The following is a 6000-nucleotide window of genomic DNA, read 5'->3' as shown; positions in this document are numbered from 1 at the left end:
AATATCAGAATAAGCTCATGGTGTACTTATCTGTATGAAAAAGTCCTATCTGTTTATTGAAAAGACCTGGTTACAAATAGTAACCAGCACTTCCAAACTCTAATTTTGGTCTCTAATTACCATTGGTTACTAAACAGAACAAGGGCTCCTTTGAGAAATGGCTGCCTATAGTTCTGAGTCAGAAAATATATTAAATATTCCTGAAACATGTTATCATATTAGAAAGCAAGGCTATCCAAAATAACTCAGAACCAACTGGAAGAGGCCTCTTTTGCATAAGGGTGGCCACTATAAGGAGAAAAATAACTGCAATGGTTGAAACATACTAAATATTCTTGAATTTGAGTAAAATATTAAATATATGATATAATAGCAATAAATACTCATTAATAATAAACAATGATTAAATGCTTATAATGTGGTAATTATAATAAATAATACTTTATAAAAACAATGGTTCCCTTTGAAGGATGACCAGTAGTAGGAGCTAACTCACAACTCTGAAAACTGGTGAAGGAAAAAATCAAAGACTTAACCTGTCTTTCCTACATGAACTACTGTAGAATAATCAAATAGTTAGTAACTTAATATCTATAAAATAATAGTGTGAAATTTAGCATTTTGCCAATCTTTTTAAAAAACTGGGCAATAATCATCAGTGGCTACTCTTAATAGGAAAAAAAAAACAATCAGGCCTTTTGTGCCTCCTGATGAAGTTACATACACTATTTACAAAGTAATTTTGAAAAGAAAAAAGAAAGGTGAAACTACATCACATCAGGCTTTGGATCCCAATTCCAAAGTACTCTGAGACTTACCATTCTTTGCCATGTATAATGTGCTCCCATATATAATGCACACCCATGTTTTTGCATGCATTATGCACAGAATTATTATACCTATTATTATACCCATTGTATGTAATCATTATACCCATGTATAATATGCATCCTTATTTTCCCCCCAAAAATTGGGGCACAAAAGTACACATTATACATGGTAGAATACGGTAATTATTCTAAGAACTCAGGGGTCCCTTGCTCCTGGGTACAAACAGCTATGGCTATGGGAGGAAGACAAGGTTACACATTATAGATATTGCTTTCAAGGTTCAAGAAGGTATTATAGTTTTCAGTCACCCCAGCTGGGTGGCTGTGTTGGTTGGAGCATTATCCTATACACCAAAAGGTCACAGGTTTGATTCCCAGTCAGAGCACATGCTTAGGTTGTAGGTTTGATCCTGTTTGGGGCAAGTACAAGAGGCAACAGTTGATGTTTTGCTCTCTCTCTCTCAAAGCAATGAATATGTTCTTGGGTGAGGGATTTAAAAAAAAGATGGTAGTTTCAGTTTTCAGAGAAATGTGTGGGTTGGCCAAAAGCCCAAAATGCATCTATAATTAGACTGGTATATATGTTCACTGCATTGATATCCTTTGCACATACAAGTCTCTTTGGATTAAAGTCACAAGGATATTTGTAGAATAATATACTGTTTCAACCTACCCTTCCAGAGCAAAACTTGTCTCTAATCTTCTATGACCTAGCAAAGAATTCATCAAGACTTACACCAGAAATCTGTATTAGTTCTAGGGCCATCACAACGAACTACTACAAACTGGGTGGCTTAAAACAACAGAAATTTATTTTCTCACAGTTATGTAGGCCAAAGGTCCAAAATGAAGGAATTGGCAAGGTTACTTCTTCCTGGAGGCTCTGAGGGAAATATCATTTTCATGCTTGCAGCTCAACCACTTAGCTTCTGGTGGTTGCCAGCAATTCTTGGCATTCCTTGGCTCGTTGAAGCATAGCTCCAGTCTCTGCTTCCACCTTCACACCCCTGTCTCCCTGTGTTTCTCCTTTTCTCTCTCTTAAAGTTCCCATGGGATTTAGGACCTCCCCTAATCGGGTATGATTTCATCTCAATCCTTACTCTAATTACATCTGCAAAGACCCTCATTTCATATAAGATCACATAAGGTTCTGGGTGGACATGAATTTTGGTAAGGGGGGCATTATTTAACCTAGTGTAGTATCTATAAGGCCTCTTTGTAGCTAAGACCCTAGCAGCCCCATTTGTCTTCCCTAAATTGATACGTTTTACTTTCACTAAACATATGTTGGCAGCCACTATTCTAATCATTTTGTTGTTGAACCAAAGTGGGATTTGGCTGTTCACTGCCATCAAAAGGCAAACTCTAGAGGCAGAGGCCAGTGAGAAAGGAAAGAGTTTTTTATTCAAATGTTCAACAACCTGAGAGGATGTGGGACTCCTCATCTCCAGGCTCATCTCTTCCACAAAACACAGACAAAACCCCACTGTCCCCAGCAAGACCAAAACCAAAGACAGTGCCCAGAACTCCTGCTCCATTTTAGAGTACTGTCCTTTGGAGCCCCAGGCAGCTAAGAAGTCATCCAGGTAGCTTAGCTTTTCCCAGCTGCTCTCTGGATTTAGGCTCCCTTCTGGAGGCTGCATGTGGAGCTGCCACCACCACTGGCCATGCAGCTTCTAGCAGCAAGTTCCTGTGCTCCTGGGCAGTGGAGCTGATGAAGGCACTGGCAAGTGCTCTGCTAGGTCTGTGAGAGAGACTCCTTCATGGAGGCCATGGGTCTCCACACTGAGTCTGCACACTGGGTGCAGGTCCCAAGTAGCAGTCATAAGCAAGAGAGAATTTTCTTTGTTGCCCTGGGTTTATATAAGTTTGGGGTATGGGATGGACCATGTGCTTTCTCAGAATGGGAAGCTAACTTCCCAAATTTCCATATTCTGGGAGGGTCCACCACCCCAACCAATCCATTCTTTCCCAGGCTAAACTGATAGGCCTCTTTGGTCCAGCACCTCCTCCTGCTGCCATTTTAACCTCTATGGCACACTTGCCTGCCTTCCCCTGGTTCCACCCCAATCAAGTATTGGAAGGGGGTAGGAGGCCTTTCCCCGCTGTCCAATTATTTTACTAGCCTTGCACATGCTCAGTGGAACATTTCCTCCTGCCATTATCTTGCCCCGGGGGCGGGGAATCTGCCCTCAGGAGTATGATGCTCCCTGACAGGGCACAGTGTCTGCAAGGCATAAGCTCAGTTACCTGGGCAGTACGGCCCTGCCCACTGCCTTACCAGGGCCCCAAGTGGTTCACAACTTCCTCTGGTAGCCCCTCCTGTTTCCTGCCTTCTCTGCTTGTTCCCAGCAGGCCTGCTGGGCTCTCAGTGTCAGTTTCACAAATAGTAACTCATGTAATGGTCATTAGGAATTGGTATGTTTTCTTTCTGGGTTGTCTCTCTGATGCATGCAGGCTGACAGCCTTCCTTCAGCAGCAGATTCACTGCTCCATGCTGTCAAAGTGAGAAACATCCAAACCTGTAGAGATTTTTATGAGTTTATTTGAACCAAACTGATGACATACCAGGAAGCAAGATCTCAAATGCTCCAGAGAATGACAGTGTTACAGTTTCTTTGATACATTTGGAGTTAAGGAGAGAATGGAAGGAAGATTACATGAAAGTGGGATAATTAACAAGATTGTATGCTCCCTTGAGGGTGGTTTCACCTGTGTGGGGTTCAAAAAAGGAGATTTACGCTGGTGTTTCAAAGGTGTGTTCACCTAGATGCATAAGAACAATGGACAGGGCATGCTTAAGGCAGAGATAAATCTCTTTAGAGGCCTGGGAGATGACCACCCACATGACCTGCCCAGTTAGGAATTTATGATCAGATCACCCTGTGAGGTTATATTAGCCGGATTTATCACAGAGCCCCCTTTTCTGTCCACAGTGCTCTTGGTAAAGCATGAGCTGAGACCCAGCTGTCTCTGACTGACACTGACAGTCTGAGCGGACTCTCACTTAGAAAGTAAAATGTTATCTCCTAGAAGGAGCTAAGTAAGACATTCAGGAAAATAACAGAGAAGAATTAAGATTCCTTGTGCAAGCGCGTCCTTGAAAAATGAGCAGCAGAAAAGCTCCCTAAAGAAAGGAAGGGGCAATAATAAAGACAAACAAGTAGCCACAGCAGAAAGCACAACTGGTCGGGCTGGTCTGGGGATGTCCTCTGGGCTTCACAGACCAGAAGGAGACATCAGAACCATGTGCCCCACCAGGTTTTTCCAGATTACCACCTTTTTCTCTGCCCTGCTGAGACCCAGAGACACAGACAACTCCTAATTGAGGTAGTAAGTAGGACTGCATTTTTTAAATCCTCAACCAAGAACAGTTTTTTCATTGCTTCTGGAGAGAGAAAAGATGGTAGAGAGAGAAACATCAGTGGCAGAGAGTGACATGGACTGGAAGCCTTTACCCTCACCCAGACCAGGGACCACATGGGCCCAGAACCGAGGTCGGAACCCCCAGCCTAGACATGCACCCTCACTGGGAACTGAACCTGCAATTTTTTGGTTATGCGACGATGTGCCAACCAAATGAGCCACACCAGCCAGGGCATGGACTGCATATTTTTAAATATCTGGGTTTTTTGTTTTGTTTTGTTTTAAAGCACCATGAAGATCAATTATGCAGTAACCTGAAAGCTGAATAAGAATAAAATAAGAATTCAGTAAGTGAATTTTATGTCCTTTTTAGTAGAGTAAGCTGTGTAAGTGTTTATGTAAGATTTGGAGCTACCATTTATTTAGAACTGATATTTATCAGTCCCTGGGGTACAGCGTTATTTGTTCGGTATGTTTATGTTCACAAAGTGTAGATAAACTGAAGCATCTATTCTCTGCTCACTTCGTAAAATCTTATGGTGCTCTGTGGTCTGTCAGAGAGATTAATCGACAACAGATGATAAAGGGAAACATCACAGAACAGTAAAAGGATAAAAACAAGAACCTATTAAGCATCTACTGTGTACTTTGAAGATTTCAAGATAAGAATAAAACATTGTTTAAGTCTGCATTGCCACAATTTACTCTGGAACCTTAATCTTAAACTCCTCAGTGCCTAAGGCAAAAGTCACATTAATTTCCCACTCTCTTTTTAAATGTATTCTACTTTTTTAATAAACTAATTCTTATTTAAATTCATAGAGTGAAGGTAACAGCCGAATAACAAACACTGATGGACATTTGTACTAATGTTTAATGCAATGTGGAAAATGGGATGCTTATATTTTTAAAGTCTTCAGTATTGTCTTAGTTGCTTGCACATGCTATAAACATCTTTGTCACAACAAAGAAAGAGAGAACTGTACTACACACAGGGGTGGAGGGAGTAAGAAAGAAAAGTAAAGGATTTAATTTTTTAATTATTTTTAAATACTAGAAAGTTTATAAAAATGTGTATCATTTTAGCTTAACCAAGAGTTAGCAATACTTTATCTTTAAAATATTTACTTGCAGAAGACTTCTTTGTAAATGGGGGGAAAGCAAGCAATACTAGCTGAACTCTTCCAAAATTATAGAGTATTAACCACATCAACCACGGAAGAGGCTGGAAAAACCAGCAAGATATCTGTGATCTCCAAGATGTCAGTGGCATGAAAACTGATACACTTCCAGGCAATATATAACAAGAACCTAAAAAGAGTCATAGCTTCCCCCCTCCCACTATTGGGAACTTATCTTAATGAGTCTAAGATTGACATAAATACCTTTGTAAAACAGTGGCATTTGTAAGAGCAAAGCCCTGAAAACAATCTACCTGTGCAACAGCTGCAGAATGGCTGATTGAGCAATGACAAGTGACATGAAATAATCTGTACAACCATTAACAACACAAATACATGACTGGAAAAAAGGAAATTCAAAAGTAATGTAAGTACAAACATAATTAATTAGGACTGAAGTCAATGCATGTATGTACTATATTACTGAAGAAGCTATATAGAGATATAAATTACTTCGATCCGAAAGTTTACTTCACAATTGTTAAATTTTTAACAATTTATTGTTAAAAATAAAGTGAGTTACAACTTACATAAGATGTTTATTTAAAGTGTACAATTCAATGGTTTTAAGTACCTTTATAGAGTGCTTATATTTTATAATTACTAAAACTTTTCTTTTTGTT

The sequence above is a fragment of the Phyllostomus discolor genome, chromosome 2 (assembly GCF_004126475.2).
Source record: "Phyllostomus discolor isolate MPI-MPIP mPhyDis1 chromosome 2, mPhyDis1.pri.v3, whole genome shotgun sequence".
NCBI classification, from domain to species: Eukaryota; Metazoa; Chordata; class Mammalia; order Chiroptera; family Phyllostomidae; genus Phyllostomus; species Phyllostomus discolor.
The sequence above is the reverse complement of the archived record's forward strand: the minus strand, read 5'-3'. Positions refer to the sequence as shown.